This window comes from Giraffa tippelskirchi, chromosome 2 (assembly GCF_054371585.1).
Source record: "Giraffa tippelskirchi isolate mGirTip1 chromosome 2, T2T-mGirTip1v1.2.pri, whole genome shotgun sequence".
In the NCBI taxonomy this organism is placed as follows: Eukaryota; Metazoa; Chordata; class Mammalia; order Artiodactyla; family Giraffidae; genus Giraffa; species Giraffa tippelskirchi.
In genome coordinates this window covers 193,202,972-193,225,435 of record NC_137276.1, presented here as the reverse complement: position 1 = coordinate 193,225,435, position 22,464 = coordinate 193,202,972, and the positions used below count along the sequence as shown (strand labels likewise).

Genomic DNA, 22,464 nt, shown 5'->3' with positions numbered 1-22,464 from the left:
AAAAGAATTGAAGGGAAATGTGGAATTCTTGTTCTAAGGATAGAGAATTTCATTTATACTAGGTGAAATACATCCTAGAGGTTTGCTGTATGATGTAGTGCGTATTGTTAACAATGTGGCATTGTGAGTTTCAAAATTTGTTAAATGGATAGATTTCATGTTATGTTTTTTACATACATACACACATCAAACAAAGGAACACAGGAAACTTTGTGAGGTGTTGGATATGTTTAATACCCTGATTGTGGTGATGGTACCATGGGTATTTGCATTTGCCCAAACTTATCAAATTGTACATACTAAATGTGTTCAGTTCTTTGTGTATCAGTTATACCCTAAGGAAGCTGTTAAAAATATAACATGGAAAATAATATACTTATTTCTAATAAATTTCTAATAATTTTTCTTAAATCAAAGAAAAACTGTCTAAAAATGTCTATGTGGAAAACAAAGAAACACATTGAAAAATGAGATGTAAAAAGTTCTTCAGATATAGCATAGCCATTGTTTAAAAGATTCTTTATTGTAAAGCTGTCAATTTACTGAAAATTTATCAATATTTCAATGCAATTCAACTGACAATTCCAATATTTTTCATTGTGAATAATTTTATATATTCTATAGAAATTGACAAACTGATTCTAGTTTATTTTTTATTTTTATTTTTTATTAATTTATTTATTTTATTTGGAGGCTAATTACTTTACAATATTGTAGTGGTTTTTGCCATACATTGACATGAATCAACCATGGGTTTACATGTGTTCCCCATCCTGAACCACCCTTCCACCTCCCTCCCCATCCCATCCCTCTGGGTCATCCCATTGCACCAGCCCTGAACACTTGTCTCATGCATTGAACCTGGACTGGCGTTCTGTTTCACATATGATAATATACATGTTTCAATGCTAGTCTCTCAGATCGTCCCACCTTAACCTTCTCCCACAGAGTCCATAAGACTGTTCTATGCATCTGTGTCTCTTTTTCTGTCTTGCATATAGGGTTAACGTTACCATCTTTCAAATTCCATATATATGCATTAGTATACTGTATTGGTGTTTTTCTTTCTGGCTTACTTCACTCTGTATAATGGGCTCCAGTTTCATCCATCTCAGTAGAACTGATTCAAATATATTCTTTTTAATGGCTGAGTAATGTTCCATCGTGTATATGTACCACAGCTTCCTTATCCATTCATCTGCTGATGCAAGTGCCAAATATAGGCATGGCACTTTTGAAGGAAAATTAAGGTGGAAACTTGTATTGCATATCAAGTCTCTTTGTACAGTCTCAATAATTAAGACTGTGGTATTGGGAAAAAATAAACAGATTAACAAAACAGAATAGAGGGCTCATAAAAAGACTTAGGTGTATATGGTCACTTGATAAATGTGAAATAATGCCCAATTCTATTAGTAAAGAGGGGAATGTACTTAGTCTTCTTATAAGTGGAAAAATCCAATCAGCTTCCTTAAAACCTGTATTGTCTACCCTCCTGGTTACTTATGGCTTATGGATACCTATGCTGTGCAATGGGTTTTAGTTGCAGCATTGTTAACAAGATTTTGTCAAACTGGATGCTTACCAACCTCCTAGTAATCCCAATTTTAGTTTTGTGAGATTTTTATTGTTTACATTGTATTATCAGTACTACAATATGAAATAAATAAGAACAATAAGTATATAACTGTCTATTATGTTGCACTTAGATGATTTATTTTGGACGTTTCTTTATGATCATTTTGCATTTTTAAACTCCTCTTAATCTTTTGTCAAAGGATAAAAATTCTAGGTTCATGAACTTTGCACATTTGTTCTTCAGTTATAATCTGTGACTAATTTACTGACAAAATAACTAAAATCCAGAAATAAATATTTAAACAAATAAATATTAGTTGCATTTTTATATGTCACTTTACCAAAAATAAGCTGCTGACAGTTTAGTCTGTTGAGCTCTCTATTAACTAAATTTATCTTATAGACATATATGGAATTCACCAGAGTTCAAGGGGAACTACCATCAGGATGAATGCCCTCACATTTTGAATAGTGAGTGGTGGGGCTGATAATTATTAATGTTGGACACTGTTATGATAACAAAGTGTTAAAACACACACTTTAGAAGATACTTGAATGATTATGTCTTGATTTATATATTTTTACAAAAATTAATTTTGTATATTTTCCAGTAGAAAAAAAATAGCAAAAAGGAAAAAAAGCATTTCCTTTGTTCTTTTTAAAAAATGATTTGTCAAAATTCAACAACAAAGATATACCATTTCCACTTGTGCCATTTTCAAATACTGGGGTCAGAGAAGGACGGAGGCATTTCATAATATTAGGCTTATAAGAATTTGACTTCACAAAATAATTTCCAAAGTGGGCATTTTTTTTCCATTTCAGTATTAATTTTGTTTTTATAGTATCTTGTAGGAATTGTTTTTATTCATAGATCAAAACTATCAAATTTACATAATTTTGGATTTCCATGTTCTTTATTCACCAGAATCTATTTCACCTATTTCAGTCTATTTCAGTGTTTGTATTGGTCTCAGACAAGTAAGAATTCTATATTTAAAGGAATATCTATTAAAATAGCCTATTATAGAGATTTATTAAAAAGTTATTTATTCAAATAATCTTAGATTATTTACTTAACATTACTTATTAAATGATTTTCTAATTCTATTTTCCCTAAATTTGCTAAGTGATGTCTGCACTAAAGTGGATTTTACATTAATCTTTTTAATCCCTTGATTTCCTCAGGTTAGAACAGTTAATAAGTTAGTGCTTTTACAGATGTTTTAAAGCTGAATTGACTCACCTAATGATATCAGTTTTGTTTCTGGAATTCTATTCATTTTTCATCTTTCTTTGTGACTATGCATTTTAAAAAATGTACCTAATGGAAATAATTAGACAATCCATTACAACACCATCTGCTGTGCATCAAAGTCGTGTTTTATTGTGGCTCACTGACAAAAATTTCCTGTAACTGACATGTTCTTTTTTGAAAAAGTCATGATCTGAAAATGGCAAATTATCTGATATAAAATCGTGTAAAGCACATCATAGCTTAACCCATTTATTTCTCTTCCTACTATGTTACTATTTTTTATCTAATTGAAATTTATTTTGCTGACTATATAATGGCTTGGGAGGGGTTTTTTAAATTTAAATATGAATGATTTAAGCAAATGAAATGTTCAAGATTTGATTTAAAATTTATGTTGAGATGTTTTATTTATAATATCTATGTTTATCATATCTTAGAGCTGAGATTTCTTTATCAATTAAAAAAAGTTTTGTTTCCTAAACATTTTTCCTTCAAGTTAATGAACTCATCTTTATAATTGGATATTTTAAATATGATTACATGATTTTATTAAATACTTTCATTCTTTCAATTTGAAACTTAAAATATGAAAAAAAAATTGATAAAGAATCAATAGTTCCATTTCTGGTTTCTCAGTAAGACAAAAAATTAGATAAGGCTACTCAAATATGGAAATAAACAAAAGTGAGAATGAAATGTATGAATCTGAATAAAATATTAAAATATTGGAAGAAGCTGCTGGGAGAGAGAATATTCTTTGTCTTCTACTCCTTTGTTGGTTTTTGTTGTTTTAATTGAGCATTTTGTGTGATTTCAGTTCTCTCCTATTTTAATATTTCCATTATACTTCCTGTTTAGTGGTTGCCTCACATTTTGCAATATACATTTACAACTAATATAAGTCTACTTTTCAATAATACTATACAGTTGGCTCTTTGTATCCACTGGTTCTGCATCCAAGAAATATATTTGGGAAAAAGTCCAGAAAGTTTCATAAGACAAAAATGGAATTTGCTATGGGCCAGCAACAATTTACATGGCGTTTTTACTGTATTAGGTCTTCTAAGTAGTTCAGAGAAAATTTAAAGGGTGCAGGAGGATTTTAATATGTTAGATGCAAATACAATATTATTTTATGTAAGGGATTTGAGCATTCCCAAATGTTGGCATCTTCAGAGGGTCTCAAACCAATCACCTATGGATATAGAGGGAAGAAGGTATATACTATATCACAGGTGGTATGAGTGCCTTATAGTAACAAAATTCTTTTGTTTCCTCCCAGTCCTTGTTATCACAGTTGTAATTTATTTTACTTATACATAAACATACATAAGTATACATTATATAAATATATATACATAAGGGCTCTCTGGGTGGCTCAGTGGTAAAGAATCTGCCCTGCAATGCAGGAGACCTGGGTTTGATCCCTGGGTTGGGAAGATCCCTGGAGGAGGGCAGGGCAACCCATTCCAGTATTCTTGCCTGGGGAATTCCATGGACAGAGGAGACTGGCAGGCTACAGTCCATAGACTGCTCAGTCCACAAAGAGTCAGAGATGACTAAAACAACTGAGTTTGCATATATATACATATATAAGCATTCATGGGCTTTCCTCATAGCTCAGTCGGTAGAGAATCTGCCTTCAATGTAGGAGACCTGGGTTTGACTCCTGGGTTGGGAAGATCCCCTAGAGTCAGACATGACTGAAATGATTGAGCTTGCATATATATACACGTATAAGCATACATGGGCTTCCCTCATGTTTCAGTCGGTACAGAATCCGTCCTACAATGTGGGAGACCTGGGTTTGATCCATGGATTGGGAAGATCCCCTGGAGGAGGGCAGGGCAACCCACTCCAGTATTCTTGCCTGGAGAGTACCATGGACACAGGATCTTGGCAGTTTACAGTCTGTGGGGTTGCAAGAGTTGGATGCAACTTAGCAAGTAAACCACCACCAAAGACATAAGCATACATAATCAAATATTTGCTAAATTATTTTGAACAAACTGTCATCTGTTAGATCAATTAAGAAACAGAAAAATAAAAGTTGTTATTTTATCTTTACTTATTCCTTCTTCTATACTCTTCCTTTTTTTTGTAGATTTCAAGTCTAATCTGTATTATTTTCTATCCCTACAAAGGACTTCTTTTAACATTTCTTTTTTTCTTAAATTTTGTATATGCATTATTTATTTAGATTTACCCACATGTTTATATTTCCATTGTTTTTCAGCCCTTCTATTTCTTTTTTTTAATTTATTTATTTTAATTGGAGGCTAATTACTTTACAATATTGTAATTGCTAATTGCTTTACAATATTACTTTACAGAAAAGAAACCACTTTACAATAGTGGTTTTGCCATACATTGACATGGATCCACCACTGGTATACATGTGTTCCCCATCCTGAACCCCCCTCCCACTTCCCTCCCCATCCCATCCCTCTGTGTCATCCCAGTGCACCAGCCCCAAGCACCCTGTCTCATGCATAGAACCTGGACTGACAATTCGTTTCTCATATGATAATATACATGTTTCAATGCCATTCTTCCAATTCGTCCCACCCTTGCTTTCTCCCACAAAGTCCAAAAGACTGTTCTATACATCTGTGTCTATTATGCTATCTCACATACAGGCTTATCATTACCATCATTCTAAATTCCATATATATGCGTTAGTATACTGTATTGGTGTTTTTCTTTCTGGCTTACTTCACTCTGTATAATAGGCTCCAGTTTCATCCACCTCATTAGAACTGATTCAAATGTATTCTTTTTAATGGCTGAGTAATATTCCATTGTGCATATGTACCACAGCTTTCTTATCCATTTGTCTGCTGATGGTCATCTAGGTTGCTTCCATGTCCTGGCTATTATAAACAGTGCTGTGATGAACATTGGGGTACACGTGTCTCTTTCAATTCTGGTTTCCTCGGTGTGTATGCCCAGTAGTGGGATTGCTGGGTCATATGGCAGTTCTATTTCCAGTTTTTTAAGAAATCTCCACACCATTCTCCATAGAGGCTGTACTAGTTTTCATTCCCGCCAACAGTGTAAGAGGGTTCCCTTTTCTCCACATCCTCACATTTGTTATAAGACAGGCGTACTACCAACGAATGCTTTCAATTTTCGTTTGTTCAAGAAAGTCTTAATCTTTTCCTTCACATTTGAAGGACAATTTCATAGGTTACAAAACTGGTGTAATAGGTTGGTTACAGGTTGGTGTTTTTATCTCTCAACACTTTAAATATTTTACTCCACTCTCTTTTTGCTTGCAGGATTTCTGAGAAGTCAGAAATAATTCTCATCTTTGAACTTCAAAATGTAAGGTGATATTTTAATTTTCTTTTTTTCAGGATTTATTTAATCTTCTATTTTTCGTAGTTTGAAAATGATATGTGCAGGTGTAGTTTGTTTTTGCCATTTTTACTGCTTGGTGTTCTCTGAATTTCCTGAATACACTCAATTGGCATTTCCTTTCTTTTTTTTTTCCTTGCATAATTGCTATAGTTAGGACTTCCAGTGCAAAGTTGAGTAAGAGTGGTGAGAGTGGGCATTCTTGTCTTGTTTCTGATTTTAGAGGAAAATCTTTCAGCTTTTCATTCTTACATATGATTTTACCTGTGGGTTTATCATGTATGGCCTTTATTATGTTGAGTTGTGTTCTGTACCTAATTTGTTGATAACATTTTTTATGAAAGATGTTGAATTTTCTCAAATGCTTTTTCTGCATCTATTGAAATGGTCCAGTGATTTTTATCCTTCCTTTTTTTAATGCGGTGTTAATGCATATCTTGAACCATCCTTGCATTTGAGGGACATACCCACACTTGAGCATGGCTTATAATTCTTTCAGTGTGTTGTTGAATTTGGTTTGCTGTTATTTTGTTGGGGACTTTTGCATCTATTCATTTAGGGATGTTGACTTACAGTTTTCTTTTTTCTGTAGTACTCTTATCTGGCCATGGTATCAGGATAATTATGGCCTCATAAATTAAGTTTTGGATTATTTCCTTTTGTTCAAATTTTTGGGAAGAATTTGAGAAGGATTGGCATTAATTTGTCTTTAAATATTTGGTAGAATGCACTAGTGAAACCAACTCATCTTAGGCTTTTCTTTTGTTGGGAAGATTTTGATTATGGTTTCAATTTCCTTAATCCTTATTGATCTGTTCAGATTTTAAGTTGGTAAGAGAATAGAACTTAAATGTTCTCCACACACACTCACAGACACACACACGCACACACACATATGCAAGGCATTATGTAAGGTGCTGGATATGTTAACTAAAATATGCAGTAATCACTTCCCAACATATACATGAAGCAAATCATCATGTTGTACACTTTAATCTTATACATTATATGTCAATTATATCTCAATTAGGAGAAGGCACTGGCGACTCACTCCAGGAGCCTGGTAGGCTGCAGTCCATGGGGTCGCTAAGAGTCAGACATGACTGAACGACTTCACTTTCACTTTTCACTTTCATGCATTAGAGAAGGAAATGGCAACCCACTCCAGTGTTCTTGCCTGGAGAATCCCAGGGACGGCAGAGCCTCGTCGGCTGCCGTCTATGGGGTCGCACAGAGTCGGACACGACTGAAGCGACTTAGCAGCAGCAGCATATCTCAATTAAAGCTGTAAAAAAGAATAGCATATTAATATTGTCTCATCCTTTGTAACAAATGCACTGTACTAATGCAACATGTTACTAACAGAGGAAATGAAGGAGGAGAAAGGAACTAGGTATAGTCACTTTGTGTTTTGCTCATTTTCTGTAAATCTAACACCGTTCAAAAAAGAAGTCTATTGTTTTTCAAAAATTGATTATTCACAATAGCAACCAAACACAGAATATCCAAGAAGTTAAACAAGAAATATGTCAAATTTATCAGAGGGAAAACTATGGGTCATCAATGAAGTATATACAAGAATACAAAAATAAAAATGTATCTTACTTAAAAGGGGAATATAAGAAAATTTACATTTTTTTTGAATTGAGAATTTAACTTATTTTTTTAATCAAAATTGTGCTTTGAAATGTGGATGTTGCTACTGCTGCTAAGTCGCTTCAGTCGTGTCCAACTCTGTGCGACCCCATAGACGGCAGCCGATGAGGCTCCCCAGTCCCTAGGATTCTCCAGGCAAGAACACTGGAGTGGGTTGCCATTGCCTTCTCCATGAAATATGCATGGAACTATTACTAATAATCTATTTTAAATCAATTTTATTGAGGTAAACATATAAAATTAGTTTAAGTGAGCAGTCATTGCATTCTGTAAACAGTCCTTTCTACTGCTACCATAATGAAAGTAAATATTTCCATCATCCCAAGGCATTCCCCTATACTTCTTTGCAATCAGTCTCTGTCCCAATCCCAGAAAATGACAATCATTGATTCTTTTCTTTTTTTTTGCAGCTAAGGTTTGCCTTCTTTTTAACTTCAAATAAATGGACTCACATAGCATTAAAAAAAAGAAAATTGGTATTGGACCTCAAGAATAGCTTGTGCCTTTAGAAGTTAAGCAAAGAACTTGACACTGACTCTTTAGTGATATACCCTATCAGCGTCGAAACAAATGTCTGAACCTTCATATCTAAGCAATGGGTTTGTGTGCATGCTCAGCTTTGTCCAACTCTTTGTGACCCCATTGACTGTAGCCTATCAGGCTTCTCTGTCCATTGGGTTTTCCAGGCAAGAATACTGTAGTGGGTTGTCAGTTTCTCCTCCTGGGAAACTTCCTGACCCAGGGATTGAATGCCAGTCTTCTGTGTCTCCTGCATTGTCAGGCAGATTCTTTAAACAGTGGGTTTAGTCCCTGCCTAATTCAATATTTTTAGCTCAACAATATGACCAATCAGAAGAATGATCTGTATCTACATCTGAAACACAGGATTCCAATTAGAAATATGGTCTACAACTTAGCAATATAAAATGGGAAAAACTACACTTGGAACCAGCTACCAGGATGGATCATTTTATTACCTAGTTATGTTATCTGGATCCATTATTAAACTTCTCTGAGACTCAGTTTCTCAAAACAAGAGTACTCTATGATCCAAGGCTTCCATTATTGTAGAAATACAGGGAAACACTCAGGCATGCAAATATTATTATCTCTGATTCTGACGTGTAAAATTTTCCATGTTCTAAAGGTGAGAAAATCTGTCATATCGTAAAACAGATACCCACTGTTACTAAATAACAGATTCAATTTTTCACTGAATAGACTCAATATATACTGAATGATATGTTGTATATACATAGTTTTGTATACATATACACATATATATTGTATTCAAACATATATAATCATGTATAAGAATATATGAACTACATGTATCAAAAACTGTATGATAATTTAATACTACACTAAAAGATAAAGAATTATTATATTAAATTTTTTCCTTCAATAATTACCAATATATTGTTGATAAGCATACCATTAGTGTAAAGTTGGCTTTAGCTGCCTGCATATTAAAAGTCTGTATAAATCGTGGGTCAGCAAACTATGGTCCATGGGTCAAATCCTACCTGCCCTCTGCCTTTGCAAATAAAGTTTTCTGGATAATAGCCCCATCTTTCATTTACATGCTGTCTGAGATTGCTTTCATACAACAATAGCAGAACTGAGTGGAACTGGCAGAGACCTTATGGCCAAAAATACTCACAATCTGTCCCTTAATAGAAAATGTTGGTCAAACCTTGTTCTGTAATCAGATGTAACAAGGTCCTAACCACCTTAGGCTGAAGTATGCAGGTCAAATATTAGTAAGTGATACAAAATCACAAGGAGGCAACCAATAAAATCTAGATAGAGAGTAATGTTATAAAACAAAGGACACTGTCTGTGTTAAGGGTGTGTGGGAAACCTAAGATTTAATAGAGGTTAAGAGACAAAAGTAACAAATTGCAAGGCATGAACATGGTTTGAATCCCAATTTGAATAATTTTTTAAAATGTTGAGGACACTTAGAATTGTGAAAAATTTCTTGAATATTTAATTATATTTTAAAAGTATTATTTGTGTGTGATGGTATTTTAATTGTTTAAAATTCAGTTTTTATCTGCAGAGATACAGGCAAAATAGTTAAAGGAAAATAATGTTTTTCATATTTGCTTCAAAATAACTGTATGATTGTTGGTGGGATGAAGTGAAACAGAAGTTTTATATTATTAATATTTATAAATTGCATTATAATTCTTATAATTAAAATTATTTAAAATGTCTCTATTTGAGGAATGGTGCTGAGGATAGGGGTGAGGTGGGTTGGAATAGAGAGCTGCTGTTCTCATGATCAAATTCTTCATTATATTTGACTCTGTTCAGTTATGTGACTGTACTGCTAGAAACTAAATATCTGCAAAATAATGCAAAATATGATGATATTTAATCAATGACCAAGTCTTTCTCCCTCTCTCATAAAGCATAATGTCCAGATGGTCTTATGTGTTAAATTAAGTAAAGTTTATTTAAGACATCTCAATTGATTAACCAATTTAATGAGAATAGACACTAAATTTAGAATTAAACTGCTACAAATTCTAATAAATTAAGCTAAAGAAAATGTTAAGAAAAACATCATGAGCTAATTGACACTTTTGAGAGGTGTTTTTTGCTTGAAAGGTTTTCCCAGATCAATCAAAATTCACCTCCTCACTTCATTTTTGTCCCACTTCAATTATCACTTTATGAAAGGCTTTCCTCAACCACCTTATACTAAAGCCTCAACTCATCCTAAACCAGGCTGTGTGTGTATGTGTGTGTGTGTGTTTTCCTATCATACAACTTTCCCTAACATGTTGTATTCCTAAAGGTGTGTGCTATCTGACTGGCTCCTTTGAGCCTACAGTGTTCTTCTCAGCAGGTGGAAAGTACATATATGTTTAGATAGATTAATATAGTATAAAAAGAAACATAAGCATTTAGATAGCTTTCATTCTGTGTAAGTATGATTTTCAGGAAACGCATAGAACATTTTTCCATGAAATATGTTTTTATGTGTTTACCTCAACTACATAAAGTATTTGAACATGACCAAAAAAGGCTATCAAATTCCATTCTGAAAATGTTACTGGTCTAGCTAGACTTTCTCCCCTATATCAATAAGTCCATTTTTATTTATAACTAGCAAAATTCAGGATTGTCTCTAATATATTTGTATGCTGTTGATAGGGAAATGCAATAGCTATTACTATGAAAAAGGGAAAATTAATGATTTCTGGCAGTGCTTTTTATTTCTCCTTTCATGCTTGGGAGAATAATTAAGGGTCTATCAGGTTTTTTTTCACTTTTTTCTTTAATTTTGTACAGAGATTTTGGAGTCAGGGTAAAAAGAATGGGATAATTACTCATGAAAATTATATTCTAAATGCTATACCATAAATGATTATTTTATTTTCAAAGCACACAAGTACTATTTATCTTCCAAATGCTTTCTGTACAATTTATGTCATAACCAATTATCCTTTTCTTATCAACATGCTTTAGTGAGCATTTATTTTTAAAAGATCAAAAATGATTTAGAGCAGTTAATGATGCATGAGCCTGGCTAGAGATTTCTTATAGTAGTTACGTCTTGAACTCTCTAAAGTGAATTAACTACATTTCCTTCTAAAAACTAAGTGTGATTTAAAATTTAAAATTGACTACAATTTTATTAATCTTTTAATAGGCATATACATATTTTTGTACATTTGCATGTGTAAATTCACTTTGATTTGATTATTTTGCCTGAAAATTTGGAATGACTGGAGTTGTTGAAGAGTTGAGTTAGCTATAATAATATGTTTTTTAAAATTATATCATCATTAGATTACTTCTGTCATGTATATTAAAACTAATTTCACTTAATGATTCATCATCATGGATTTATTTAAGTATATGATGTATGTAAACAAGAATATGCGATAGTGTTTGTAATGTCCTTAGTGCTGGAGAGAGATTAATGAATTTCTAGAAGAAAATGTTAAAAAAAAAAAAAGGAATAAAGAAGAAGAAGTAATTAAGAAAAAAGTAATGATAACAGGAAAAGATGATGGAAGGAAAGGAGGGAGGAAGGAGGAGAGAGGAAGGGAGAAATGGAAAAAAAAAAAGGAATAAAAATGGGAAAGAAGCAAACAGGGAAAGCCAAGCTGTAATGGAGCTTTGTTTTAGAGCCATTTGATAAAACTGTGATTAAATAAAATAAAATTTTGGTTTGTGAAAATTGCCATAAGGGAAAAAAAGTATAGTTTCAGAATTTAGTAGAGTTGTGGCGAACTAATTTTAGATAAGGCTTACTTGGTAGCTCAGTTGGTAAAGAATCCACTTGCAATGCAGGAGACCCAGGTTCAATCTCTGGGTCAGGAAGATCCTCTGGAGGATGAAATGGCAACCTATTCCAGTATTGGATTAAAACTCAACATTCAGAAAACTAAGATCATGTCACCCAGTCCTATCACTTCATGGCAAATAGATTGGGAAACAATGGTAACATTGACAGATTTTATTTTGGGGGGGCTCCAAAATCACTGCAGATGGTGACTGCAGCCATGAAATTAAAAGATGCTTGCTCCTTGGAAGAAAAGCTATGACCAACCTAGACAGCATATTAAAAAGCAGAGACATTACTTTGCTAACAAAAGTCCATCTAGTCAAAGCTATGGTTTTTCCAGTACTCAGGCATGGATATGAGAGTTGGACCATAAAGAAAGCTGAACAGTGAAGAATTGATGCTTTTGAACTGTGGTGTTGGAGAAGACTCTTGAGAGTCCCTTGGACAGCAAGGAGATCCAACCAGTCAATCCTAAAGGAAATCAGTCCTGAATATTCACTGGAAGGACTGATGCTGAAGCTGAAACTCCAGTACTTTGGCCATCTGATGTGAGGAGCTGACTCATTAGAATAGACCCTGATGCTGGAAAAGATTGAAGGCAGGAGGAGAAGGGGATGGCAGGACGATGGCATCACTGACTCAATGGACATCAGTTTGAGCAAGCTCCGGGAGTTGGTGATGGACAGGGAAGCCTGGCCCTGGGGTCACAAAAAGTCTGACAAGACTGAGCGACTGAACAACAACTTGTGTATGTATTCAGGCCAAGAAGCAACAATCAAATTTTATAGAAACTGAAAAATAGAAATAATTTTTCTTCTTGCAAAAGTTTATTAAAAACTAGAATCCAGTTTCTCTCATTATTTACATTTTATATTGGTAAGGGAAATGTGTTACAACTATTGAACAAATATTGATATTCTATTATTACCTAAAGGGCACACTTTATTCAGATTTTCTTAGTTTTACCAGATGTCTTTCTTTTGTTCCAGAATCTTAACCAGGATGTCATATAACATTTTGTAACCATGTCTCCTTAGAATTCTCTGGGCCATAACATTATCTCAGAATTTCCTTGTTTTATTGCCTTTGTCAGGGATACGGTTCAGGTATTTTGTATAGTTTCCCTCAGTTGAAATTTTTCTTTTATTTTGTGTTTTGCTTATCACTAGAGTGGGTTATGGGTTTTAGGGCAGAAGATCACAGAAGTAAAGTGTTCTTCTCATCTCATCACACAGAGTATACACTATCAATATAACTTTGCATTGTTGATGCTGATCTTGATCAGCTGAAGTAAAAATATTGCAAATATGTTTTTAAAAGAAAGAAATTTTTACTTGAGGGAGGAAGAAATAAAGATAAAATATAATATATTCAGTTTAATTTCTCTGATTACTTTGATGGTAATAATTTAGTATTATAAAAGTTATCTGGTTAGTAAAAACCTAATACAACATCTACCAATTCAACTGCAATTTAAAAGAGAATAAGATGCAGAAAGGAAACTTATGTAAACAAACTTATTTTTAAGATTCTTGAAAACAATGTACAAAGAACTTAAGGATGTGCACTAATATCATAAACTGTCATAAATTCAACTAACATTTTACCATGAAATTGACAAATGTTTATTGACCAACATAATGAGTTTGAACTTATTGTGCATATAGTCCCAAGCTAATGATATGTATCTTCCCATTTGACTTTTGAAAAGATATTCTGCAAGACTTACAATAGCTTAGGGAAAAATAAATGGAAATAAACCAATTTCAGTTTACAGGTATTATTAGGACTTCTTGACATTTTGCTTAAATTTTGCTTTCACTGTGCCATAAACTCTAGCAAAGAAATAGAAAAATATAGATGTATACTTTTTTAGTACATGTTTATATATTTCCACAGTGACCCCAGGAAACTGAGATGCTAAAAGATTAACATGGAATACCAAAATATCACAATGAGGGCTTTAAAAAAGATTACTCACAATCTGGAAAAAAAAATTACACCCATATACATTCTAACAAATTCTCCTTTGTATCTCCTATGGGATAAATTGATTCTCATAAGAAGTTTTATAAAAGCTCACATGAAAGAAAATGAGTCGCTCAGTCATATCCGATTCTCTAGGCCAGAATACTGGAGTGGGTGGCCTTTACCTTCTCCAGGGGATCTTCCCAACCCAGGGATTGAACCCAAGTCACCCACATTGTTGGCAGATTCTTTACCAGCTGAGCCACAAGGGAAGCCCAAGAATGCTAGACTGGGTAGCCTGTCCCTTCCCTAGTGAATCTTCCCAACACAGGAATCGAACTGGGGTCTCCTGCATTGCAGGCAGCTCCTTTACCAACTGAGCCATCAGGGACACCAAAAGTTCACATAATTATTGCCAACATTTTTACTGAAACTCTTATTATCTTGAATTTAAAGTATCTATGTTTTAATTGGTCATGTTCATATACTCAATAGTCATATAAAAATGAGACCAGTCAGTTCAGTTCAGTTGCTCAGTCGTATCTGACTCTTTGCGACCCTATGGACTGCAGAAGGCCAGGCTTCCCTGTCCATCACCAACTCCCGGAGCCTAGTCAAACTCATGTCCATTAAGTTGGTGATGCCTCCCAACCATCTCATCCTCTGTCGTCCCCTTCTCCTCCTGCCTTCAATCTTTCCCAGTGTCAGGGTCTTTTCCAATGGGTCAGTTCTTCGCATAAGGTGGCCAGAGTGTTGGAGTTTCAGCTTCAGCATCAGTCCTTCCAATGAATATTCAGGACTGATTTCCTTTAGGATGGGCTGGTTGGATCTCCTTGCAGTCCAAGGGACTCTCAAGAGTCTTCTCCAACACCACAGTTCAAAAGCATCAATTATTCTGTGCTCAACTTTCTTTATAGTCCAACTCTCACATCCATACATGAGTACTGGAAAAACCATAGCTTTGACTAGATGGACCTTTGCTGGCAAAGTGAAACCAGGAAAATGAAATAAAAATAAGACCAGGAAAATGGAATTATTTTCTGTTTAGCAATTAATCTTTTAATTGGTCACATCTTCTTACAGTATTACCTCAAGATTACCTCAGTTTAGTATATTATGGGAGAAATATTTACATCTAAAAGGAAAAAAAAACTATAAAGTTAGCTTTTGTTCATAATTAGATAATTTTCTAAGAATAAACCAATCAAAATTTATTCCTATTTACAATTTTGGGAGATATAATGTTAGTGTAAGTCTTCTTATTCTTAAAAATATAATTTAAAAATATGCTTATAAACTATTATTACCTGAAATAACATTTTAAATGATTCATTCATTTTGAAGAATGTTTATGTATAATCAGATTTTTGCATATGGTTATTTATATACATTTTTTATTTCAAGTTTTTAAACACTGTATGCCTTTTTATATGCAAAAAATTATTTCCCTAAAGACTTCTGATCTCTCATTTGAGTGCCTATGAAGAGGAAATAGCTGGCCTTTGGTGTACAATAGAATCTATTTATCCTGAGTTAAATAATTTTATGATTAGATACAGGTTTGTCTACAAAAATAACATTAATTATAATGCAGCTGAAATACATGTTCATAAATTATGTTTTCATTGTAGAGTGTAGTATACTAAATTAAATAACTATGAGAGATAGCTGAAGCTCTAATACTTTGGCCACCTGATGAGAAGGGCTGACTCATTATTTCTATTTCTCCTTGAATTTATATTCATCTATATCCAATGAACAGAGGAGCCTGGCAGGCTACAGTCCCTGGGGGTCACAAAAAGTCAGACATGACTTTATGACTAAACAACAACAACAAGGACTGATGCTGAAGCTCCAATACTTTGGCAACCAGATGTGAAGAACTGACTCATTGGAAAAGACCCTGATACTGGGAAAGATTGAAGGCAGGAGGAGAAGGGGACGACAGAGGATGAGATGATTGGATGGCATCACCGACTCAATGGACATGAGTTTGAGCAAGCTCTGGGAGTTGGTGATAGGTGTGGAAGCCTGGCGTGCTGCAGTCCATGGGGTTACAAAAAATTGGACATGACTGAGTGGCTGGACTGAACTGAATATGAGACATCAGCAGAATCTAGCTAGTTTATTTCTTTTTTCATCAATGAAATTGTTGATATTTTAAAACAATTATTTTCTACTGAGAACTGCCATGAGTAAATATTTGAAGATAGCTAGGTAGATATTTTATATTTTTTGTATACTTAATCAGGCATACCCTTTTAACAATCTTCTTCTTTCTACAATGCATTTTTCAGTCTATACTAAATACCAAGTAGTGCACAGCATGGACACAACTTATCCTCCCAAAGTTATAAAATGATTATAATAAAAAATAATCAAGAATAGAAAAATGCAAAAGTTTTGCATTTGCAGATAGAGACTATTTTGTGTAAATTATCTGAGAAAAGGCAAATCAATGGACCTAAGCCTGGGTACAGATACAAGTTCAGTAGAGTTGACACACTGGTTATAAGGTGGGATGAGTAATGGCAAGAAATGAAGAAGGTAGAAAGAGTCCAGGTGACAGGAAGCTGGAAACCTTGTTGAGGTGTTTGACCAATATATGGAGAATGATGAGGAGAGTGAAATGAAGAAGGTGTGAAGGTTAAGAAGACCAGGTTTCATGTAGTTATGTTAAAGGTTTTGGTCAGTATCTGAAGATCAGATATCAACAAGGAAGATTTCAACACAGTAGTGCCTGAGGTTTAGTTGTATTTTAAAAGATAATCTGATTATACTGGAGAGAACAAAATGAGGGAAATCTCTAGACTAAAGGTTGCTACAGCAATGCAGGTGAGAAATGATAATAGCCTAGAAAGAGGGGGGATATTGAGATAGAAAGATATTTACAAATTTGAAATGTATCTAAGTAGGAGGATAGATCCTGTATAGAGGGAGAGGCTGTTTGTAGGAGGAGGAGTCAAATGGTAATTTACAGATTTCTGGATTGAACAACTGGGTGGAGAATGTTACTGAGTTTGGAGATTGATTAATAGGAAGAAAATAGTGAGTTTGATTTTAAATCAGCAGTTTTATACATTTTGAATTATAGATGTAACAAAATTGAATTTGGCTTGAGCCCTGTGCCCTTGGAAAAGAGCAATGATGAAGAGGTCTTCCTGCAAGGAACTACTCTTCCCCATATGATTTAGATTTGACTCACGAATACCCCCTAGGTTACCTATGAAGAGGTCAGACACAGGTCCTCCTGCTGTGCTTCAGACATGACGAGCTGAACTCTTTTGTCCCCACTGGTCTATTGGAATAAAATGCCTGTTTAAAAAAAATGAAAACTTCGGATATATTCCCCTTTTTTTCAGGGCCCTGTACTTTGACACGCCCTCACCTTAAGCCAGCATCCAGGCCTTTCTTTTTTTTTTTTAATAAATTTATTTATTTTAGTTGGGGGCTAATTACTTTACAATATAGTGGTTTTTGCCATACATTGACATGAATCAGACCTGGGTTTACATGTGTTCCCCATCCTGAACCCCACCCCACCCCCCTCCCCATCCCATCCCCCTGGGCCATCCCATTGCCCCAGCCCTGAGCATCTGTCCCATGCATCGAACCTGGAATGGTGTTCTGTTTCACATTTGATAATATACATGTTTTGATGCTATTCTCTCAGAACATCCCACCCTCACCTTCTCCCTCAGAGTCCATAAGACTGTTCTATGCATCTGTGTCTCTTGTTCTGTCTTGCATATAGGGTTATCATTGCCATCTATCAAATTCCATATATATGCATTAGTATACTGTATTGGTGTTTTTCTTTCTGGCTTACTTCACTCCGTATAAGGCCTTTCTTATAGGCACTTCTAAGAATAGACTGACTTCAGGTTCAAACATTCTGTGGTCTACTGTCACATCATGTCAACTTCACTTATCCTGCTTCCCTATACTTGATTATTTCTAGTTTGGTTTACTTCTCCCAATAAAAGAAAAGCACTTTTTTGCCTAACCATTAAAATGCTTGCGGATCTCATGCCCTGTTTTACCCATTAAAATAGCTCCCTTCATCCTGGCCTCTGCTTCCCCTTTCCCCTCACCTCCTTTCACAGGAATAAACAAAAGTCAAGAGACAAAACTCATGTTGAGGAATCAAGGTAGACTTTTCCTTAACAGATTAGTTTGGACATAGCCTTTTTAATTTCATATAGAATTTTAGAAGAAGATGAAAGAAGACATAATTCCTACATTTGCTCTTATCATAAAATACTGTAATCTTTTAATTTATTTATTTGAGTTTTTATACACGCTGCATGAAATGGTCTATTGCTACATAAATTGACCTTTAAAATCTTCTCATTTATCACTGTCATCTTCTGTCATCAGTTCAGTTCAGTCCCTCAGTCGTGTCTGACTCCTTGCAACCCCATGGACTGCAGCACACGTTTCCCTGTCCATCACAAAATCCCGGAGTTTACACAAACTCATGTCCATCGATTCAGTGATGGCATCTAAACATCTCATCCTCTGTCGTCCCCTTCTGCTCCCAGCTTCAATCTTTCCCAGCAGCAGGGTCTTTTCCAATGAGTCAGTTCTTCACATCAGGTGGCCAAATTACTGGAAATGAGCTTCAGCATCAGTCCTTCCAATGAATATTCAGGACTGATTTCCTTTAGAATTGACTGGTTGGATCTCCTTGCAGTCCAAGGGGCTCTCAAGAGTTTTCTTCAACACCACAGTGCAAAAACATCAATTCTTTGGCACTCAGCTTTCTTTGTAATACAACTCCCACATCTATACATGACTACTGGAAAAACCATAGCTTTGACTAGACAGATCTTTCTTGGTAAAGTAATATCTCTGCTTTTTAATACGCTGTTTAGGTTGGTCATAACTTTCCTTCCAAGGAACAAGTGTCTTTTAATTTCACGGCTGCAGTCACCATCTGCCGTGATATTGGAGCAGAAAAAAATAAAGTCTGTCACTGTTCCCATTGTTTCCCCATCTATTTGCTATGAAGTGATGGAACCAGATGCCATGATCTTAGTTTCCTGAATGTTAACTTTTAAACCAACTTTTTCACTCTCCTCTTTCACTTTCATCAAGAGGCTATGTAGTTCTTCTTCACTTTCTGCCATAAGAGTGGTGTCATCTACATATCTGAGGTTATTGATATTTCTCCCAGCAATCTTGATTCCAGCTTGTGCTTCATCCAGCCCAACATTTCTCATGATGTACTCTACATATGAGATAAACAAGCATGGTGACTATTACAGCCTTGATGTACTCCTTTCCCAATTTGGAACCGGTCTGTTGTTCCATGTCCAGTTCTAACTGTTGCTTCTTGATCTCTATACAGATTTCTCAGGAGGCTGGTCAGGTGGTCTGGTATTCCCATCTCTTGAAGAATTTTCACAGTTTGTTGTGATCCACAAAGTAAAAGGCTTTGGTATAGTCAATAAAGCAAAGTAGATGATTTTCTGGAATTCTGTTGCTTTTTCAATGATCCACCAGATGTTGGCAATTTGATCTCTGGTTCCTTGGCCTTTTCCAAATACAACTTGACCATCTGGAAGTTCATGGTTCACGTACTGTTGAAGCCTGGCTTGGAGAATTTTAAGCATTACTTTGCTAGTGTGTTAGATGAGTGCAATTGTGCAGTAGTCTGAGCGTTCTTTGGCATTGCCTTTCTTTGGGATTGGAATGAAAACTGATCTTTTCCAGTCCTGTGGCCACTGCTGAGCTTTCTAAATTTGCTGGCATATTGAGTGAAGCACTTTCACAGCATCATCTTTTAGGATTCGAAATAGCTCAACTGGAATTCCATCACCTCCACTAGCTTTGTTCGTAGTGATGCTTCATAAGGCCCACTTCACTTTGCATGCCAAGATGTCTGGCTCTAGGTGAGTGATCACACCATCATGATTCTCTGGGTTATGAAGATCTGTTTTGTATAGTTCTTCTATGTATTCTTTCCAGCTCTTCTTAATATCTTCTGCTTCTATTATGTCCATACCATTTCTGTCCTTTATTGAGCCCATCTTTACATGAAATGTTTCCTTGGTATCTCTAATTTTCTTGAAGAGATCTCTAGTCTAGTCCATTTTATTGTTTTCCTCTCTTTGTTTGCACTCATCACTGAGGGAGGCTTTCTTATCTCTCCTTGCTATTCTTTGGAACTTTTTATTCAAATGGGTATATCTTTCCTTTCCTCCTTTTCTTCTAGCTTGCCTTCTTTTCATAGCTATTTGTAAATCCTCCTCAGATGATCATTTTGCCTTTTTGCATTTCTTTTTCTTGGGGGTCGTCTTGATCCCTGTCTCCTGTACAATGTAATGAACCTCCATCCATAGTTCTTCAGGTACTCTGTCTATCAGATCTATCCCTTGAATCTATTTGTCACTTCCCCTGTATAATTGTAAGGGATTTCATTTAGGTCATACTTGAATGGTCTAGTGGTTTTCCCTACTTTCTTCAAGTTATATCTGAATTTGGCAATAAGGAGTTCATGATCTAAGCCACAGTCAGCTCCCAGTCTTGTTTTTGCTGAGTGTATAGAGCTTCTCCATCTTTGGCTGCAAAGAATATAATCAATCTGATTTTAGTATTGACCATCTGGTGATGTCCATGTGTAGAATCATCTCTGGTGTTGTTGGAAGAGGGTGTTTGCTATGACCAGTGCGTTCTTTTGGCAGAACTCTATTAGCCTTTGCCCTGCTTGATTATGTACTCCAAAGCCAAATTTGCCTGTTACTTCAGGTGTTTCTTGACTTCCTACTTTTGCATTCCAGTCCCCTATAATGAAAAGGACATCTTTTTTGGGTGTTAGTTCTAAAAGGTATTGTAGGTCTTCATAGAACCATTCAACTTCAGCTTCTTCAGCATTACTGGTTGGGGCATAGACTTGGATTACTGTGATATTGAACGGTTTTCTTTGGAAACGAACAGCGATCACTCTGTCATTTTTGAGATTGCATCCAAGTACTGCATTTTGGACTCTTTTGTTGACTATGATGGCTACTCCATTTCTTCTAAGGGATTCTTTTCCGTAGTAGTAGATATAATGGTCATCTGAGTTAAATTCACCCATTCCCGTCCATTTTAGTTTGCTGATTCCTAGAATGTCGACATTCACTCTTGCCATCTCCTGTTTAATCACTTCCAATTTGCCTTGATTCATGGACCTAACATTCCAGGTTCCTATGCAATATTGCTCTTTACAGCATCAGACCTTGCTTCTGTCACCAGTCACATCCACAACTGGTTGTTGTTTTTGCTTTGGCTCCATCCCATCATTCTTTCTGGAGTTATCTCCACTGATCTCCAGTAGCGTATTGGGCACCTGCCGACCTGGGGAGTTCATCTTTCTGTGTCCTGTCTTTTTGCCTTTTAATAATGCTCATGGGGTTCTCAAGGCAAGAATACTGAAGTGGTTTGCTATTCCCTTCTCCAATGGACCACATTTTGCCAAACCTCTCCACCATGACCCTTGGGTGGCCCTACAGGGCATGACTCACAGTTTCATTGAGTAAGACATGGCTTTGTTCCATGTGATCAGGCTGGTTAGTTTTCTGTGGTTTTCAGTCTGTCTGCCCTCTGATGGAGAAGGATAAGAGGCTTATGGAAGCTTTCTGATGGTAGAGACTGACTGAGGGGAAACCTGGGCCTTGTTCTGATGGGTAGGGCCATGCTCTGTAAATCTTTAATCCAATTTTCTGTTGAATGGCAGGGCTGTGTTCTGTCCCTGTTATTTGACCTGAGGCCAAACTGTGGTGGAGGTAATGAAGATAATGGTGACCTCTTTCAAAAGATCCCATGCAGGCACTGCTACACTCAGTGCCCTCAACCCTGCAGCAAGCCACTTCCAACCTATGCCTCCGCTGAGATTCCTGGGCTCTCACGGGCAAGCCTGGGTCAGTCTCTTGTGGGGTCACTGTTTCTTTCTCCTGTGGGTCCTGGTGCATGCATGGTTCTGTTTGTGCCCTCCAAAAGTCCATTTCTCCAGTCCTGTGTAAGTTCTGGCAGCTCTATGGTGGGGTTAATGGTGGCCTCCTCCAAAAGGGCTTATGCCATACCCAGATCTACTGCACCCAGAGTCCCTGCCCCTGCAACAATCCACTGCTCACCGGTATCTCCTCAGGAGATACTCAGACACAGTTTTGTCTCAGTCTTTGTGAGGTCTCTGGGTCCTGGTGCGCACAAGGTATGTTTGAGCACTCTAAGCATCTCTGGTGGGTATGGAGTTTGATTCTAAATATCATTTCGCCTCTCCTACCATCTTGCTGGGGCTTCTCCTTTGCCCTTGTATGTGGGGTATCTCCTCACAGTAGCTTCAGCACAG

General features: G+C 35.8%; 1 protein-coding gene across 1 annotated transcript in view; it reads left to right on the top strand.

Moving 5' to 3' along the window:
• LOC145539114 (uncharacterized) overlaps positions 1-22,464 on the top strand; it is a 541,345-nt gene that overhangs the window by 124,569 nt on the left and 394,312 nt on the right. Inside the window, exon 4 of the mRNA XM_081572606.1 lies at positions 6,118-6,163. The gene's annotated coding sequence lies outside the window, so the exon portion shown is untranslated. The remainder of the gene's footprint in view (positions 1-6,117; positions 6,164-22,464) is intronic.